General features: G+C 43.1%; 1 long non-coding RNA gene across 2 annotated transcripts; it reads right to left on the bottom strand.

The window, feature by feature from the left end:
* Window positions 1–1,479: 1,479 nt before the first annotated feature.
* On the bottom strand, window positions 1,480–21,075 carry LOC125612321. 2 transcript variants are annotated; one of them, XR_007342648.1, is made up of 4 exons: window positions 20,865–21,075; window positions 19,275–19,469; window positions 5,193–5,256; window positions 1,480–1,529 (listed from the first exon to the last, which is right to left on the bottom strand). It is a non-coding gene; the product is annotated as an uncharacterized LOC125612321 (long non-coding RNA). The 2 variants fall into 2 exon arrangements; XR_007342649.1 differs by lacking the exon at window positions 1,480–1,529 and adding an exon at window positions 17,227–17,322 and having other exon boundaries at window positions 5,041–5,256.
* Window positions 21,076–21,136: the final 61 nt, after the last annotated feature.

The following is a 21,136-nucleotide window of genomic DNA, read 5'->3' as shown; positions in this document are numbered from 1 at the left end:
GACTCCTGGCTTCTCTCTCTCCCTCTCCAGAAGTTCTCACATGGCAGCCAAAGAAAAGCTTTCAAAATGTAAATCAAACCATGCCACTCTTCCACTCGAAATATGCAGCACCCAAGCTCAAACAATGCAAGAAAGGCCTTCTTGTTCCCACCACCTCTTGGCCTGCCCCTCCTCTCCCCTGGCCCTTGGCTCCAGGGTACTGCCTCTTTGCTGATCCTGAGCAGGCCCAGCACGCACCCAGGTCCTTGCCCCCTCTAGAGCCTTTCTCTCTACATTCTTCACCCAGATATCTTCCTAACTCTCCCATCTCTTTCAACTTTTTGCTGAAATTTTACCTTCTCAACGAGGGTCACTCTGACCATCCAATTTAATAATGCCTGCCACCTGCCTTCTCCCTGGCCCTCTTCAATTTTGTCTTTTTTCTTCATAGCATAAATATCATCCCCCCGATCCTGCTGTAGCGTCTATCTATTTCGTGTCTTGTCTGAATTTCCCTTCCAGAATGGAAGTGCCTGAGGGCAAGTGTCTGCTTTGATCATTCACATAACCCAAATACCCAGAGCAGTGCCTGGCACAAGGAGACCTGCAGTTACGTTTTATAAAATGGATGAAATTACCTTCCAAAGAGGAGACATCACTCCTACTCTTCGCTCTACCTTAGGGGTTTCTGCATATTTAAGTAAGAATGACTCCTTCAGCTCCGTCTGAACAGTGAGACAATAGGATTCTACCTAGTCCGTGTACTCTTTCAATCACATGCATGATAAGGATCCTGAATGTCAGACTACCGACACCTCTGGGTGCCAGAAATGGAGTCACCATGCGTAGGTAAAAAACTCACAACTTCTGTGCACATTGGGCAACATGGGCCACGGGTCCTTTGTCCCACAGGCAAAACCTCCAGCAGGACAGGACAGCTGCAGCTCATATTTCAAAGGGCCCTGGAGTCAGTTAGAAAATTTGGCAAGATGTTGCACCATGAACTTTTAAAAATTCTCTCCAGAGAATGGAAACAAGACACCTTCGTGGGGAAACTTTGGCTGTAACAAAAATCCGTCTACCACCGTGTGCCAAGTTGGGGTAGGAGAAATCCTGCCTGCTACGTGGCTGCAGAGAGCAGGATGCAGTGTGCCAGGTAAGTGGTCTATTGTGGCCATCACTTCTGTCCCCATGTTATCGCTGAGGGAGCAGGGAGGGGAGAGTGGTACAGGCGCCGGGAGATGACCAATGTGTGGTATTGGTGGGAGGGAGGCAACAGAGACAGAGAAATAGTTCATTGCCTTGAGGAGCAGGAGAGAATTCACCAGGGAGTCCCCTTCATGTACCCTCCCAGGCTTGGGACCAGTTCAGGTATGTAATCCTACAGGTAAAGAAACCCCCCTAAAAATAAAGCAAAATGCTAATTGCTAAAAAACAAAACAAAGGGCTGGGGATGTGGCTCAAGCGGTAGCGCGCTTACGTGGCATGCGTGCAGCCTGGGTTCGATCCTCAGCACCACATACAAGCAAAGATGTTGTGTCCGCCGAAAACTAAAAAATAAATATTAAAAAAAAAACTCTCTCTCTCTCTCTCTCTCTCTAAAAAAAAAACAAAAAACAAAAAACACAAAACCAGCTTTCCCACCAGTATTAACAGAGCTTCCTCATTTCCTATTTGGATTTCCCTGGTTCCTCAGTTGGCCCTGAAGAAGATGTTCAGCAGTTCATATCCCCTCACTTCTCATGTGCAAAACAACCAGAATCCAGCACAAGCCCTAAAGGAAACAAATAGGAATTGTGCCAGCATGCACCAACAGCCTGAGAAATGCCCAAGCCCTTCACCCAGTCATAACACTGTGAAGTCTTTATCTTAAAGAAATAACCCTCAACTACCCTCAAAGCTTCAGCCCGGTTAACTGCAATGCCAGTGCAGGTACCATAGCAAGAAACTGGAAATGGTCCATGTATCCTGTCCAATTGTAGCAGAATGGCCAAGTGGGTTAAGATATATCCACCAGGGGCTAGGGTTGTGACTCAGTGGTACAGCACTTGCCTAGCACATATGAGGCCCTGGGTTCCATCCTTAGCACTGCATAAAAATAAATAAATAAAGGTATGTGTCCATCCACAAAAAACAAAACAAAACAAAACAAAACTTTTTTTAAAATGATGTATCCACCAGCATGCCTGTGATATACAGGGCTCAAAATACTGGCATGCTGATACCTACTGCAAGCTTGTTTTTAACATGCAACAAGCTGGGGACAACTTGAATATTTGTAAATGAAAATATAGTTAAATAAATTATAGTATATCCATACCATAGAATAATAGGCATGTGTTAAGAATAAGGATAATACTGATAAATATCTAGGTACAGATATGGATGAATATCCATGTAAATGAACTCCATTGAGGGACAGATGGATGTTTTTTTTTCTGACATAGCATCAACATCTGGAAAAGTTCAAAGACATGATAGATTCTCAATCAACAGCTTTTGAATAGTAAATATATTTCTTACCAAAAAAAAAAAAAAAGCAAAGAAACAAAAAAGGTTACAAAAGAATGTATAGGCTACAGTTAATTAGTCTATGTGTGTCTGCATGTGTGTGTGTGTGTGTGTGTGTGTGTGTGCATACTTTCTTGGTAAGGAAGAACTACTTTCTTGGTAAGGATAGGACAGGTTATGCTGCTGTAATAGACAACACCTAAGTAAAACAATACATATTATTTTTCACTTATTCCACATGTCCACAGATCTCTGCTCTGTGGCACCTTCTCTCCAAACTTCTCTGATGACCAGTCACTAATTGGAACATTTCCAGTTGTTATAGCAAAGGGAACACAGGGCCCACAGGGTCTTAGATCAACTTTTAAATACTTATAGCTCATTGGCCAGAACTTATCACATGGTCTATCCTTGGGATATGACACTAATGAATACCACAAATACAACCTTGGAAAGTACACATGGAATTGTTAAGAATTATTAAAACTGAAGAAAGAGAATTTCTTTAGTGTCAATGGTTAACTTTTTTATTTTTATTTTGTATAAAAATACATTTTATATTTTTTGGTATTTTACAACTGATTTATTCAATAATGAAATGTTTCAGGTTTATAAATTTTACAAATATGCATTAATATGCTGAAATATTCTCCCACTCTAAAAATGTTGAGGAAGCATTTTTATAACATAGAGAAATTGTCATGCTGTGGTGTTAAGTGGGAAAGGTAAGATAAAAGTTTTTACATAGTCTCATTCCAAATGCTTAGCAATGCTTAGAGACAGAACACTGGGGAGAAATGTGCCAATATGTTAATAGTACTTTACTTGAGCCAATTTGAGTGGCCGGAGGATGCCCATTCTCCTCATCCCCTTCATCTCCTCAATATTCTTTAGACTCTGCAAGTTTTCCACAACGATTAAGTGTTGTTATTATGAAAGGAAAAAAATATAAACAACTAAAAAGGCTGATCTCCAAGGGAAAAGATGGCCTCATAGGCCCACTTTAACACTTAAAATGTAAGTTTACAAATTTGTCCATAACTGTAACTCTTCAGAAAAAAAAAAAAAAATCAGTGATAATTGGACATTTCCCATCTAAGAAAACCTTGAGTTTTATAAATCCCTTGGAAATAGGAATGGGATTATAGCCCAAATAGTTTCACTCTAGTTTTTCTTGTAATATGAAATGGGAAAAGCCAGCTCTTATAGACTATTGTCAGCTAATACTCTGAAGTATGACTTCTGCCAAACTTCAAGCTAAGGGAAAAAGATTCTTCCCTTGCACCAAAATAGATCATTGTTTTCAACTAGTCTTTGATGAAAATACTTAGAAACAAGTATTTATATCCTCGTGGCCTCACATATAGAGTTATATCTATGAGTCAAATCAGAGAATCTTAAAGCTGGAAGGACCTTTCAAAGTAATGGGGGAAAAAACCAGAAGTTCCAAAAGACAGAAAATAATAATTGCTAGCATTTCTTGGACACCAGTTCTGTGTTAAGTGCCCACTCAGCAGGATTTCTCAGTGTTGGGACTACTGACATTTGGGGTCAAATGATCCCAGTTGTAGGGGGCTTCCCTGCTCACTGTGGCATATTTAGTAGCACTCCTAGTCTCTGCCCACTATGTGCCAGTAGTACCTCCACCACTAACCCTCAACTCTGACAGCCAAAATGGCTCTTGACATCAACAAGTGCAAGTGCCTCCTGGGTAACATCTGAAATTATTTCCATGCAATGTTTTAGAAGATCCCTCACAACAAGGGCAATATTAGGATGCCCATTTTACAGATAGGAAAATTGACTCTTAGAGAGAAAAGTGCCTTTCTCCTCACTATGAAACCAAGAAGTGACAGAACCAGGGCTCGAATCCAGCACTGTGTAACTCCACATGATGATTATGGTGAATGTCAGTAAATAGACAAGTGTCCATCAGGTCAGTCACTGTGTAAGCACTGTAGTTGTGCACCCACATGAAATCCTCAGGCCAACTGTAGGAAATGGGCACACTCATTATTCCTGTTTGCTATAAGTGCAAACTGAGACTCAGCAAAGTCATATAACCTTGGCCAAGGTGACATAGCTAAAAAGCCGCAAGTCAGAACTGGATTACGACTCTGATTCCACAGTGCGTGTCCCTCACCAACATAAATACCCACAAAGCCCGAGGTCTTCTTATACTATACTCTGCCAGGGAAGGGAGGGAGAGAAAGAGAAAATACAATTTGTTCATACAACTAGAGACCTCTACTTGAGCTCATTGGTCATTTACTCATGCATTTGCCCAGACACCTGGAAGGCAGTATAACATAGTCTAAAGAGCAGGGTCTCAAATCCTGCTCTACTCGTAGTTACCTGGGTGACCTTGGGGAAGTTACTTAAGTTCCCTGCTTCATTTTCTTCATGTGTAAAATTGAAATAATTACCTATTTTTTTTCAGGATTACTATGAAAACAGAATGAAATACTGCATGTATATATCAGTACAGGATAGAAGGAGCCCATAATAAGAGATGGATAAAAAATGTTTACATGCATGTTATTATTGTTATTGTTACTTCCCAGAAGAAATCAAGCTGGCTAAGTTCTGAAAGCATGCAGAGTTGAATAATACGAAAACAGCCAAAGAAAAATCACCATGCAAGGGAGAAGCAATTGAAATGCCAAGGCAATCCCCAAGCAGTGTGACATGATAGCATTTACCTGCTGCTCCATATGTTAGCTTTTGGGGGGGTGAAAATCCACATTAGCTTGTGTTTGTCATTACCTTAAAAAAAAAGATTTTGACTTTATGTTGGCAAATGCAATGAAATACACTTACAACACAAATTGCACTCCAAAGAAACTAAAATACACCTACAATTTTCTAGATTTCTTGTCATCATTTTTGCCTGTTTCTACTTTGAGGATTTGGGGGCGAAAAAGAAAACTACTTCTGTTGCTAGGAAAATTTCAATAAATGAAGATATATCTCTGCCCACAAAGATGCCCCATCAACCCGTCCTCCTGCTCTCCTGAAAACCAAATTACACGCAGATGTATGGCTGAGTCTAAAGATGTTTGTTAAGGCTAGTCATTTCAATTCTGAATTTAGTTACAGATTCATAACACAAAAGGGAAAAAAAAAGGTTGGATGAATAATATAAATTCTTTTCCCAAGGCAGTTTTGCTTCTCTGCTTTGAATTTAATCATCTGCCCAGTTTGTATTTATCCTTATGTAAATTGGCCAGATTTTCTAAAAATCATATGGGAAGGTTAGATCTAATAGCTAGGGGTCAGGATTTAGCATTGGAAGTCTTCTGGTCATTAGTTTTACTTTCTAATGTTACCTCTAAATAAAATCCATAGAACTTATAAATTCACCCACCTCAAAATGGCTCTTTCAGGTTCCCACTTGGAAGATTAAATTTAAAAGGATAATGCATTTAGAAAAACACTGGAGTCTATCTTAGAATAACCAGATTAATCATTCTGAGAAGGAATCAGGTTAATTTGTCGAGGAAGCAATAGAACATATCCGTTAACTGTGGGGAGTTACTGAGTGTGATGGTACTGACTTCAAATACTAGTTCTGCTTTTTAATTGCTATGGCAGGTAGACTCCTTATGACCCCCAATGATCCCTGCTTCCTTGTCTTTGTACTCTTGTTTAATCCTCTCCCTAAAATGTTGGCTAGTTTGGTGATGTCCTTCTAATCAATAGAATATGGCAAAGTTATAGGACACCACTTCTGTGATTAGGCTCCACAAAGAAGTAAGTCTTGTCCCTCACTGGCTTGGATGAAGCAAGCTTCCACATTTGAGCTGCCATGTTGGAGGGGGCCTGGGACAAGGCACTATGATAGCCTCCAGCCAACAGCCAATAGGGAACTGAGACCCTCAAGCTAACAGCCCTTGAGGAGCAGAATGCTTCTAAAAACCATATTAGTGAGCTTGAAAGCAGATCTTTACCCAGCCACATCTTCAGATGAGACCCCAGCCCTGGCTGATGCCTTGATTACGGCATCTGGAAAGCCCATGAGCAAATACATAGCTAAAGCCATACCCTGACTCCAGACTCACAGAAACTGCAAACACACACACACACACACAGAGCATCAACTTATTAAGTAAAGAAAGCAGCTTACAAAATTGTTCCCCTAAGCATTTCCAAGGAGCTCTATGGCTCACAGGAAAGACTTGGGAAAAAAGTAGACAAATTTGAGTTTTGTACTAGGTCACATGTCCACGTGGAGGAATTTCTGTTTTAGCAACATTTCTGACCAATCTCCATCTTTCCCATCTGCCCCAGGAGGGGTGCAATTTCTTCTATTGGTCCCTTGCCCAGAGTGAACTGGGCATTCTGTGGCCCAGGCCCTTCTGTTTTGCCTCAGTGGGTCAGTCTTCTTCTGAAGATGGCCTGCTCTTGTGGGCTTCCTGAAGCCAGACAAGTTTAGAAGGACAGGCCTGCTGGCCACGTCATGGCCAGGTGGGCAAGTATGTCTAATCACAGGTAGAGTGCATCAGAATATTGGCTTGGCTACCACACCAGCCACACCCTTCAAACTTTCTTTTATCAGTAGTAAAAAATATATTGATCTCCAATGTATTGATTTCTACCTGCCCGATTCCTGAGCCTACATCTCAACTGTTTGTGAACTGAAATATGTAAAAGTAGTTTTATTTCTTGGACCTTAAATTATACATGCACACACACTCATGCACACACATTCCTATAGGCATTAAAAATGTTGGGAGATAGATAGATAGATAGATAGATAGATAGATAGATAGATAGATATCTCAAATTTTAATATCTTTGGAAAATTGAACTACAAGAAACTTGCATTTTCTCTTAATTTCTTTAGTATTTTATATAGACCATGACTTTATTAAGTAATTAGACATCCCTGGAAGTTCAAGAAGTCCGTTAAATTTCACACAGGCTACTACTGTATTTCCTGCAATGTTAGATTATTCAGCAGACAAAACATTAACAGAACACTAGAAAAGAAGGGTTAGAAAAGGAGGTGGGAGAGGAAATAATATGATGTATAATATTTCAAAAATCTAAACATCCAAATGCCAGTGCTACCATCAGAATGCTACCTAATCAGAATTTTGGGGGATTTTCTCATTCTAATTTTGGAATTATTTTCAATGACAAATAAATGAGCACTATGATTTTGGTTTTCAGGCCTCAGAGTCTGGAGCCAGCAAGAGTTTCCTGAATTTTTTTCTTTTTCTGTGCTGGGGACTGAACCCAGGACCTCACACATGCAAGTGCTCTACCACTGAGTCACATACCCTGCCTGCTTCCCATGATTTTACATAGATTTGATTTATTCAGGACACATAGTTTACAAAGAGCAGTTTCCCCTAATAAAGCAGTGTGGGATAAAACAGAAAAGGAAGGAAGGAAGGGCAGAGGGAGGGAAGGACAGAGAGGAGGAAGAGGAGGAAAAGGAGGAGGAGGAGGAAAGAAGAGAAGTAGCTACCATTATGCTGTGCTGTGCTTGAGGCTCTTTTGCACATGTTAACAGAGACAACTGGACTGTGGGTACCACAGCAGAGCCTTGGGCCAGGGAGCCAGTGCCACTTAAGAATATGACCAAGCAGCTGATCTGTAGCCAGGCCCCACCCAAGGCCTTTCATGAAACAGTCCTCAGTGCTCCAGCTTTCCTGTCCATCTGACAGGTGCTGGTGGGAAGGAAATCCTTAGGCCAGGTGGGACTAGACTCCCTGACTCTTTCCTCCCCTTCCCTGAGGCAGCTTGGTACAGTTGCACTTCCCTGGGTGGCAGAGCATCTTAGTAGTCTATGGCTGCTGTAACAAATGACCACAGATCTCATGGCTTAAAACAAGGCAAATATATTCTCTCACAGTTTTAAAGGTCAGAATGCACAGAAGGGTCCTCCAGGCTAAAATGGAGATGATGGAGGAACTGAGCTCCTTCTGGAGTCTCTGGGGAATCTTTTCCTGCCTTTGTAGCTTCCGGGGGCCATCTGCATGCCTTAGCTTCATACCTGTTCTCCATCTTCAGTGCTCTCTTAGTCTCTGACCTCTGTGTCTGTCCTCACATCACCTTCTCTTTCTGTATTTCCATCTTCTAGGAACCCCCGTGATTACACTGGGCCTTCCTGATCATCTAGGACAACCTCCTCCTCTTGAGAGCCTTAACTCATTCACATCTGTCAAGTCTCTTTGACTAGGTAAGATAGCATATTCACAGGTCCTGGAGATTAGAACACGGACATGTTTGAAAAGCCTTCATTCACTCTACCTTCGATATACAACCCAATTTTACACTCCAATGTCATATATCATCAAATCTTATAGAATGCTATTCCCTTCTCCATTCTCTTTCAACCAGGCTGATGGAACCAGGGGGAAAGTCCCAGGTAGTACTAGCATCCTTAGGTACCTGACACTTGCCAATCTTCCCGCTGTGCCCAGGGCAGGTCTCAAGCTCAGTACTTCCAGCCAGCAACATGGCCACCTGGATATCAATAATGTTTTCACTGTATTTCTTTTTGTGGTTCTTCTAGTATAAGAGTTGATAAGGATTTTGCATTTTTAGTGGTGACCATAAAATTCCTTTCAAATGTAAGTTGTTTTTTTTTTAAAGTCTCGACCCAAAATTATATGGAGAGGGGGGAAAGAGGAAGAAAGAGAGAGAGGGGGAGGGAGGGAGGGAGGGAGAGAGAATGAGTGAGAGAATAGATCTTCAAGGAGGCAAATACGACAAAACTTGTGAAGGCTGTTCCCAAATTCCTGAAGTTTGAGAAACTAGTATAGCATAAACCCCTCTCCAAGCCAGGCATGGTGGTACATGCCTGTGATCCCAGTGACTCAGGAAACTGATCTAGGAGGATCACAAGCTCAAAGCCAGCCTCAGCAACTTAGCAAGGCACTAAGCAACTCAACAAGACCCTGTCCCTAAATAAAATATGAAATAAAAGGGCTGAGGATGTGGCTCAAACAAAACAAAACAAAAGGCAGAGACATGGGGAGGGCTACATGGTGCCTCCTCTGGGTGGCCTTGTGTAGCCCCACTCAGAATGTGTTTCCTACTCTGTTAAGACTTGTGTGATGCATGAAGATAATGTATGTAACCCCCAGTGGCCACCAGTTACATTATATCTCTGGTATTGAAGGCTTGTCTCCTTTAGAAGATCTCTGTTACTGTATCCAGTTTCCTTTGTCAGTCCAAGTACACAGACTCAATAGACAAGCTTTTCTTGGTGAAGAGTGGACTGAAATTATCCTGAATTCCCCTAGGAAACTGGTAAGGTAATTTAAAATGGAGTTTACTTAAGACATTCTCCAAACATCAGGCCTCCTGAGTAACCCTTCCCCTGGTCTGACTCTGGTGGGTTGAGATGTGAAGCTCCCATATCACCTGGTTGGGCTCAGCCAATGATGGCATCCATGGGAAAATTGGGGTATTTCTCCCCCTTCTTTTCTATCTTGAACAATGTTTCTGGCAGGGACTATGTCTTCTCTGCGGCTTTGACTTCCAACTAGACATGCCCACCTTGGGACCCCTTTTTGCCAGGTGACCTCTGTGGGCTCTGGTAACACTACTTCTTCCCTGTGACCCCAGCCCAGGGGTGGGAATGTCTCCCTGCTGTTGAAACCTCCGGTTGCCTCACAGTTTCTCTAGCTTCTCAGCTCTTCCCTCCCCTGTTCAGTCAATGTCCTGAATTAAATTCCCTCTGTTAAAAATATTGGGAGAATGCTGTTTTCTGCTTCGACTCTTATTGACACAATGATGTCAGAAAGAAGAAAAGCAAGTCACACACTCATGTGAGATGGGACAATGTCACCTGCTGTCAACCAAAAAAGGAAGAAAATCTTGGTGTCTTCAGAAATTTACCCAAGCTTCAGTCAGAAAAATCAAATGTGTGATTAATAACTGGTGACTTGAAAATACCTCCATCAGTTATCTTTTTAAGATTAGTTATTCTTCATAGACAGTGGGCACCAGTTACCTCCATGCTTTCTTTTGCCCTCAACCCTTGGATGGGTTTTTTTTGTCCTTGAGGACTCCTCATTCAAAAATGAGTGTCATGTTCTACTAGTTCTGGATTTCCAAGAATTGATGGGATTATATTTGACTTTTATTCTAAGAATTCTATTCTTATTTTATAGGACTTTGGGCAAGTTATCCAAATAACGTCCCCCCACATTGGGTTGCTGCAAGCATAAAATGAGCACATGCAGATGCTCAGACTGTCAGCAGTTGCTATAGTTACTGCACTGTCCCTAGATTTCCTGAAATGTCTTTGACATCCATGTCTCCTTGAGACTTCTTTTGCTTCCATCATCCTGCACTATTCCTGTTCATCTCAACTCTTCTGTCTCCTTTATTGCCTTTCGCCCTCCCCATGTTCTTAACCTTAACTATCCTTAGCATGGGTGGATATGCTACCCTTGGTTCTCTGATCTTCTTTTTCTACAATTATACCCATGGTGGCTCAAGGGTGTAGCCATCATCTCTACTCATATAATCCCCAAATATGTACCATTAACTTTGACTTCTCCCCGGCCTTGTACATCCAACTAAATATGGAGGTAAAATATAGATCTATGGACCTGCCAGGACTTTAAAGAACACTGAACCCAGGGATCTCATTTTAGTCTGTTTTGTGATGCTATAATAGAACACCTGAGGTGGAGGAGTAATTTAAAAAGAACAGATTCATTTCTTACTGGAGGCTGAGATTGCCAAGATGGAGGGAACCACATCTGACTGGGGCATTTGTGCTCCTTTATCCCATGGCAGAAGGTGGAAGGCAGGAGACTGTGAGAAAGCAACAGGGAGCTGAACTCACTTTTATAATAAACCCCCTCTTGTGATATGAACCATCCTGCTACAGTGGCCCCACCTCTCCATACTGTTGCATTAGGTACTGGTTTTCAACATGTGAGCATTGGGAGACACGTGTAAAGCACAGAAAATCTCAAACTCAACTGCCTAGGGGGGTCAGGAAGGTAACCTGAAATGTGAAGCAGGCTGTATAGAGATGGCAAATGGCCCCTGATACTAGCGTCAACATCAGGAAGACAGTGGGGCATGGTGGGAGCTGTGAGAAAACAAACATGTGTCCATCTAAAGGGGGGCAGCTAGTGCTCAGCTTCCTCCAACTGCTGGAGGCTCAAATCTGGGCTTTTGTATAAAATCTCAATTTTGAAATGTTTGTTAAAGTCCTATAAAATAAGAATAGAATTCTTAGAATAAAAGTCAAATATAATCCCATCAATTCTTGGAAATCCAGAACTAGTAGAACATGACACTCATTTTTGAATGAGGAGTCCTCAAGGACAAAAAAAACCCATCCAAGGGTTGAGGGCAAAAGAAAGCATGGAGGTAACTGGTGCCCACTGTCTATGAAGAATAACTAATCTTAAAAAGATAATTAAAATGTAAAACAATGTGTAAAATAAACCACATCTGCCAGTTTGCTTACTCTGGTCTAATGCAGTGCCCTTAATTCCTGAAAATCCAGGAGCTGGGGCTCAGGAGGGATATGCAATGGATTGGTACCATTTGGCATAAGCATAACCAGAATCCAGGTTTTATGATTCTTAAATTCCTCCAATTTAGCCTGTCTGAAAACACGTTTTCTTGGGCTGGGGATGTAGCTCAGTGGTCAAGCACATGTCTAGTAGGTACAAGGCCTTGGGGTCAGTCCCAGCACTGAAAAAAAAAATCAACTTATTTATTTTTGAACCTCAAACTCGGTCTCACCTCTAACTAATTTCTAAAAGAAGAACCACTTTTTCTTCCGTTTTCTCGGACTAAAAGCCCAAGCCCTTGATTCCTAGAGTCCCTGTATTCATCAGGCCCTCTTTTCTATAACATCTTTCCCCTTCGTTTTTTCTTTCCCATGGTGTCTGCCGGGACCTTATGCCCAGCCAGTACTCTGGTTTCAATTGTCTTCCTGTCTGTCTTGAAACCACTCCTCTGCCCAGCATCCCAGGTCCACTACCTTCTGATCCCTCTTTCCCAGTCTTTCTTCATCTTTCCCAGACGCACTCTTCCCGCTCTCCCCTTGCCAGCTCAAGGAGTGTAACCCACTCTCTCCTCTAGGGGGCGCTCAAGACCCTCCCCCCCGCCCTCCAATTGACTATTGACCAAACATAAAAATTGAGCCACATAAGAGGTAAAGCTTCAGTACAAAATCAGAATTAAATTCTGATTCCTCCTCCTTTTGAGAGCATCCCAGCCAGCTCTATCTGTTTTTTAATGCTGACAGTAATAGCAGGAACCATATCTGAGTAGGGACCACTGGAAGATCAAGGTTTTTTTTTTCTGTTGTTTCTCATTGACTTCTCCCCAGAACTCTTATTTTGAAGATGAAAACACTGGCTCACCAAGACTAAGGCTTGCCCAAGGTCATGTGGCTAGTGAGTAGGGAGCTGCTACCCAGGTCTGTCTGCCTCCAAGGCTCTTGAACAGCACATGACACTTTCTGACAGCCCTGGTATAAAGTCAGGTGCTGGGCCCACATCTAACTTCTTTACATCCTTCCCACGGCCTCAGTTTCCTCATCTGTCAAATGGCAAGAGCAGAAACCTGTATTCATTTCCTAGGCCTGCCATAACAAAGTACTTCAAAGTAGGTGATTTTTGCTCTGGTTTGGAGGCCAGAAATCCAGAGTCAGGGTGGCAGCAGGGCCATGCTTCTTCTAAAGGCTCCAGGGAAGAGTCTGTCCCTGTCTCCTCGCAGCTTCTAGTGTTTTGGGGGCAAGCCTGGGCTTTTCTTGGCTTATAGACTCATTGCTCCAATCTTCGAGTCTGTCTTCACCTGGCCTTCTGTTTTTGTCAGCTCTTTCACTGCTGTGATTAAAAGACCTGACCAGAACAACTGTAAAGGAGGAAAAGTTTATTTGGGGGCTCACGATTTCATTGGTCTCTGCCCATCGACAGACAGCTTCATTCCACAGGGCTCCAGGTGAGGGAGGAACAACATGGCAGAAGAGTGTGGCAGAGGGAAACAACTCATGTGCTGATCAGGAAGCAGAGAAAGAGACTCCACTTGCCAGATACAAATATATATCCCAAAGCCATGCCCCCGATGTGCCACCTCCTCCAGCCACACCCCACCACTTCAGTTACCACTCAGTTAATCCCTATCAGGGGAGTAATGCACTGATTGGGTTAAGACTCTCACAACCCAATTATTTCTCCTCTGAACCTTCTTGCATTGTCTCACACATGAGCTTTTGAGGGACACCTAACATCCAAACCACAACACCTTCTCTATGTGTATCTCTGCATGTCCTCTACTCTCCATAAAGGGACAGATGTAGGCCTACAGCTTTGGATGTAGGCCCTACCCTAATCCAGTGTGACCTCATATTAACTCGATTACATCTGCAAAGACAGTATTTCCAAATAAGATCATGCTCACATCAGGTTCTAGGTGGCAGGAATTTGGGGCAGGGGACATCATTCAACCCAGTGTGCAATCTTCAAGGTTGTAGTGAAACTAACATGGGACCCTGTGTTGAAAGGCTCACATCCCGGTGCTGAGGACTCAGCAAAGATTCCTTCACTCCTGTCATTGCACCTGCAGCCGCAGGTGTAATGTTCACATGCCATTTGCCTGAGTCAAGTATTGGCCTCATCGTAGAGCGAACAAGCAGTTCTTCCCAGGGGCATATCAAAATCATCCAGGATGTGTTAAAGACTAGTGCTGAGGTCTCACCCAGGACTTATCAAGCAGAAACTCCAGGGTGAAGGCCAGGGGATGGATATGTTTAAAAGGTTCCCCAGGTAATTCTAACGTGCAGTCAGGCGCTAATTGAGACCCATGTGTTGAAGTCTTGAGAGAGAACATCCAGACTCCTGCTGCTGGAGTGCATCCGGGTACAGCCCTACAGCCCTAGTTTCTCCAGAACATTAACTCAATAAAAAAAAAAACCAGGCTAGCGCTTTGAGAAGATAAAAACCAGTAAAACTTGTTGGATTCCAACTTTTGTGTGACTGTTCCTTCTCATGGGAAACAAAGCATTGTTATGACATTAGCTGTGCCCAGCAGGGGGGAAGATGGAAACACAAAATAGGGAAAGGCTGAGCTGTGAAGAGTATTTGCCAAGGAAACCAGGGATTTACCCCTTTTGTCCTGAGCCCCACAATAACAGAAATGTCATCCAGAGAGGGCCAGGAACTGACTGCAGGTACTTTACGTGGACACATGACAAATTAAAGAAAGATGCAAGATGCGGGGGATGAAGCATGTAAAATCGTGTAGCTGTTGTTTACTGTAAAATGGTGCAACACAAGGAAGGGGGAGAATCAGATAGAATTTGAAATCTGCCCTCAGAACACTCAACATTAGCAAGTTAAATTGAGAGGCAAACTCAATCTATCACATGTTAATTAAGGGCACTACATGGATCAGGTCCTGCTCTGGACACTTAGTAGGTCCCAGTGGATATATAAGCCTCGGGGAGCTTCTATCTCTACAAACAGCTTCAACTGTACACTCAGTGTACACTTGAATCAAGAGGACTACAGCTTTAAGGAGAAAAAAAAACCACACATTTTCTCCTTATTGAGAAAGAGGGAGGCTTTTCTTTAACAACTAAAATAAAGAATTGTAAAAATATGTAAATATTTCAGGAGGCTGGGATTGCTATCCAGATTAAGAAAATGAAGATTGGAAAGTACCAGTAGCCTCTACGATCATCCAGAAGCTAATTTACAAGAGGGTGTTAATCAATGCAGGGAGATAGAGAAGAAAGGAGACAGATGAACACAAGCCCAAGTGGATAAATGAAATCCAAGTCACTGGGTAAAAAAAGAATTGGGATGATTAGTATTATAGGATTTAAAGACCCAGGACTTCATTAGGAATGTTTGTTTGGGTTTTTGGGCAAGCCAATGATGTGCCAATGAACAGTGGAAGAGAAGTAACAGATACAGGATCATCAACTACATACAAGTTGACCATCGATGTTCTGAATCAGCACCATAGAGTAGCAATCTCTGCACAATGGAACCTTCCCTATCTCTGTTTAAGATGGCAGCCACCAGCCTAGGGTTTCCAGACATGATACAGATGTCCAGTTACATAGAATTACAGATTATCATCAAATTATTTTTTTAATGTAAATATTTGTTTAGTTATTTTTTCATCATTGTAACCATAGACCTGACAGGAGCAATGCTAGAGAAGGAAAAGTTCAGTTTGGCTGATGGTTTCAGAGGTTTGGTCCGTGGTTGGGTGACTCCATAGCTCTGGGCCTTTGGTAAGGCAGAGCATCATGGCAGAAGGATGTGGTGGAGGAGAGCAGCTCAGGATGTGACAGCCAGGAAGTACAGAGAGAGCTCTGCTTACCAATAATGAAACACAAACCCCAACTGCACATTCCCAGTGACTCATATGCTACCTGCCTACAGTTACCACCCAATTAATTCATATCAGTGGATCAATCCACTGATTAGGTTAGAAACTCTCATAACCTAATCATTTCACCTCTGAATTGTCTCGCACATGAGCTTTTGGGGGACACATATCTAAACCATAATAATGCTGGAACATAATTTATTTCATTCAAATTTAACTGGGTGTCCTGTACTCCACTCCCCCAAACTCCAACTATATAAACAGGGCCATTAAGCACTTGAAATGTGCTAGTGTGACAGAGAAACTGTTACTTAAATTTTATTTAATTTTTATTGATGGAAGTAGTCCTATGTGACCAGTGGCCACTGCATTGGACAATATAGTCTGAATAAACAGGACACAAGAAAGGACTCTGGACAGATACGATTTCTTTTCTTTTTGGTATCAGGGATTGAACCTAGGGCCACTTTCCCACAGAGCCACATCCCCATGCCTTTTTTTATTTTATTTTATGAAGAGACAGGGTCTCACTGAGTTGCTTAAGGCCTTGCTAAGTTGCTATGTTTGGCTTTGAATTTGTGATCCTCCTGCCTCAGCCTCCCAAGCTGCTGGGATTACAGGCATGCACCACTGTGCCCAGCCCAAGGGACAGTTGTTGAACTCAAGTTCTCTATTCCAATCTGGGTCTGCCTTTGAGCTTGAATGTTCTGCCTAGTTGGGAAGTTGTCAGTGGCTTCTCTGAAATAATAGCCACTATAATATTAACAAGCTCTTTATTGAGCAAGTAGTATGTGCTGTGAGATATACTTTAAACAGTCTTTGTCACTGAATACTGCCAACAACTCTGTAGTCAGACATGAAAATCCCCACTTTACTAGTGAGGCCAAGGAAACTCAGTGAAGTCCAAAGACTTGCCTAAGACCACAGTGCTAGCAACTGGACCAGTTACCTCGAGTCACATGATCTGATCTTAAACCAGGTCAGCAGTCTAACCTCTGAGTCAACTCCCAGTTGTTTCCTGAACAATGATGTCCAATGGGAACAAGTGTTCAAAGTCAAGTCATAAGAAACTCCTGAAGCCAGATGGCAGGCAGCACAGGGAGGCCTGGCAGAGTTCTAAAGAACACCACAGGCACGGAAATCAATGACCAGGGACGGAAAGCAGCAGGGAGAGAATCTCAGCTTGGTCATTTTGGAACATAGTGGGATGGTTCCTCACGGAGGCTCCATGATCTCATCTTGAAAATGAGGCGAAACTTCATTTTGTTTTTGGAATAAAAAGAGAATGTGCAGGAAACATCTTGGCGGGTGCTTGTAGGGAATGATTCTATATTGATAAGGTGTATAATTATTTTATTTCCAATAATGAAAACAAAAGGTGAGTTGGATACAACTCACCGATGAGGGACATAGGGATGTCTGAAAGGTCCAAGGTCGTGAACCCGCTTTCCGCTGCAGAGCACAGGTCTAGTTGGAATTTTCCATAAATTTTTCCTATCATCTCGCACAGAGAAAAAAGAATTGTAAGTCTTGTTTCCACCCAGTCTATGATGATATCAGCTAAGCTGGTAATTTTTTAAAAATAACATTCACATTTTGTTGTTTTGAGAGTACACATGGCATTTTGTCCTAGTCTAAAAACTCAGCCATTTAATTTTCAGGTTTTTTTTTAAAAAAAAAAAAAAGGTAAAACACCCCTACTTTTCAGGGGCTGCCCTTTCTCCCAGACCCCTTCCCATCCCCAGCCCATCCCAAGCCTCACCTTCACAGGTGCTGGTCAGGACTAAGTAAAGGTGAGGGGCATCTGACGCCCACAGTGCTTAGCTACCTAGTGCCCTCCAGGTCCCACAAGCTCAAAGGCACTACATGGGAATATTATCCTTCCCTTCCGAACACAGATAACTATGAGCTCAGCTCTGGACACTTCCAAAGAAAGACCTCCCAGTCTGTATTAAAGTTCTCCAGAGAAACAGAATCGATGTGCTGTGTCTACATCTACAGCAAGAGGTTTAATTTAAGGAAGTGGTTCACATGATTATGGAGGCTGCCCAGTACAAAACCTGCAGGGTGGACCAGCAGGCCGATGACCCCAATATTAGCACTGATGCTCCAGTTCAAGTTCAAGGGCAGTTGGCTAGTTAAATTCCCTCTTTCATCTGGGAGGTCAGGCTAATGTTCATTCAGACCTCCAACTGATTGGATGTGGCCCACCCACATTATGGAGGATAATTTGCTTGACTCAAGTCCCAATGTAAATACAAATCTCATTCAAAAAACATCCCTACAGAAATGTCCAAATAATGTTCAAACAAATATCTGGGCCCTGTGACCCAGCTAAGGTAACAGAGTCTCAGGAGGAGTGACTACACCCATTAAAGCAAAGCACCATTCTCTAAAAGAGACCTCAGGCACTTATGCCAAATTCACAAGTCACCCTGGCTCATAGTTCTGACAGCCTTAGTCATCTGGCCTCACAAACCTGGGCAGATGAGAAGCAAGGGAAGGAGGCGGGGTGGTGGGGATTTGCTAGTGGGAGATGCCAGAGCAGCCACTCATAGCCCGAGTGCAAGGAGACAGGTGATCTATGAAGGCAGACGGAAGAACTATAAAGGTCCAACAGCCCAAGGCCTTCGAGTGTGTGGACAAATTACTCTGCTCGTTTCATGGAGTGAGACTGTGCTAAAGCCCCAGACAGCAACTAATGCTCTTAATGGCAGAGCCAGGTCTCCAGATAACAGAACACCCGGATTTGGTCACTGTATAAGTGTCGCTGCTGCAGGGACCGGGTGGGAGAAAAGGGTAGAGGGGGCATGGGAGTCACTGGCTGACAGCCTCCTCACTGTGCTCATTCCACACGAGAAATGGAATGGCTTGTTTCTGTCAGCTTTTTCATCACTGTGACCAAAAGACCTGACAAGAACAACTTGGAGGAAGAAAAGTTTATTTTGGCCATGATTTCAGAGCTTCAGTCCACGATCAGCCAATTCCACTGCTCTGGGCCCAAGGTGAGGCAGGGCGTCATGGCAGAAGAGCATGGAGGAGGAAAGCACCTCAGGACAGGGCACCAGGAAGCAGAGAGAGAGAGATCCGCAGGCCCTTGTGACCCACCTCCTTCAGCCACATCCTGCTGCCTACAGTTACCACCCAATTAATCTACATCAGGAGATTAATCCACTGATTAGGTTCCAGCTCTCATGACCCCATCATTTGACCTCTGAACCTTCTTACATTGTCTCACACATGAGGTTTTGGGACAGTTCATATCTAAATCATAACATGGCTTTTCTTAAAAATCAGCTTTCTCGGGGCAACAGCCTCCAGATCTCATTTTAAGAGGACTCTGCTCCTCATTCCCAGCAGTGGCTGGGGTGAGATTGATGCCCCTCCATCTCCTGGGTAGCCCTGATGGCTCGAGCCAATCTAAGTGCACCATTTACCCTTCTGACCTTGATTCAGAGAGGAGCATGTATCTACTGGCATGCAGGGATGAACAGATGTTTGCTGGGGGCTTCTGAGAAAAAAGAGACTTCTTTCCTCTCCTCTCTGGGTGGTGTCTCCAGAGGGTGTGTTCTGGAACCTCTGCAGTCCTTTTGCTCCTATGGAGGAGACAGGAGCTTACAAGTGATGAGAGGGAGTCCTTTCTGTGAAGAGCAAAGACAAAGCCAAAGTTACAAAAGGCAGAGAAGGCAAATAGAGAGAAACTGGTTTCTAACAACATCATATGGGTAACGGGGTCAAACTGCTCCTGAAGCTGCTGTCATGTTTTAATTTATGCATGCCAATGGATTTCTTTTTCCAGTTAAGCCAATTTGAACAAATTTTTTATTATCTGCAATGAAATGAAGCTCGATTGATTTAAAATGTTATGCCTGAAGAGAACATTGAAAGAGGAATAGAATTCCAACTAGAAAATAATGAATTGGAGGATATTCCAACATTAACAATTATAATGACAATAATACCAACAGTCCTAATGATATCAGCTATAGCAAAAATGTATCAGGCACTTAGATTGATCTGGAAATGCGGACTACAGATTTATTTAATCCTCAAGCAAACCGTGCAAGGTTGGTGCTATGATCATATTATTTTATATGAGGAAACTGAAGCTCAGAGAGATTGAGTGACTTGCCCAAGGTCATACTAAAAGAGAAGTGCACTAAAAACTGTATCTGCCCAATGCCCAGGACTATGCTCCTCTCAGGCTGCCTGTGTGCCTCCTCTATACCTCCAGACTGGCAAACGAAAGGGAGAACTGAAAAAGCACCTCCAGAAGACAGTGTAATCACTGCCCTGTGTAGTGATGAGAGGGCAGGTGTGAGGTTAAAGGTTGGTGCTGGGACCCAGTGGGGACAAGGTTTGGTCCCAGAGGTTATTATCATTTACCCTTGTGACCTTGGTTCAGAGAGGAGCATGTATCTACTGGCACTGCAGGGATGAACAGATGTTTGCTGGGGGCTTCTGAGAAAAATGAAACTTTCATATCTTCATCTATTTATTTATTCAAGCAACAGCAAGACAGTCAAGCTAGCTACCCCCACAGATATTGAGTTGGGAAAGAAGATATTAAAGAACTCCATCTATTAACATGGAACTATCAATTATGCAAAGTTCAACGAGGGACAAGAACCGGGGAGGGGGGGCATAATGAAGCAGGAGAGAGACTTGGTTTAGAATGGGAGAGTGTTGTGAATGTGTGGGGTAAGGCCTCACCATGGCAGTGTCATTTCAGGACAGGCCTTGATCTTCCAAGGGGCTCAGCAGGAGCAGACAGAACTGCATATGCAAAGAGGGGCCTGGATTTACATGTTTAATGAACTGAGAGGCTGGTGTGGCTGCAGTGTTAGCGGGAGACAGGCAGGCTGGGGCAGAACCAGGCAAAGGTTTTTTGTCACCTTTAGGGCTGTGCTGGGACCTTGTGATAGCGTGGCCATCAGGATACAAACCAAGACTTCCAGTTAAAATGTAATTTCAGATAAACAATGAAAAACAAATTGAGCATAAGTATCTCTCAAAATTACATGGGATATACTTACACTAAATTAAAAAAAATTATCTGAAATTCCAAGTTAACGGGGTGATGGGGGGAGGGTTGCTGGACTTTTCCTTGTGAAACTTGGCAACTCTACCTTTAAGGAACCCCAAAGACTGAAGCCAAAAGCAGCGGCTGTGCGTTGGGGGCTCCAGACACCCGGCCTCCTCTCGCTAGGCGCCAAGGTCGATCCCAAAGGGGCGGCTCACGCCTCGGTCCCGCCCAGGCAGCACTAGAGGCGCCCCGAGGGGCCGAGCCCCGTCCCGCCCCGCCCCG

Source organism: Marmota marmota, unplaced genomic scaffold, assembly GCF_001458135.2.
Source record: "Marmota marmota marmota unplaced genomic scaffold, marMar, whole genome shotgun sequence".
Taxonomy (NCBI): domain Eukaryota; kingdom Metazoa; phylum Chordata; class Mammalia; order Rodentia; family Sciuridae; genus Marmota; species Marmota marmota.
This window is presented reverse-complemented; position numbering and strand designations above follow the sequence as displayed.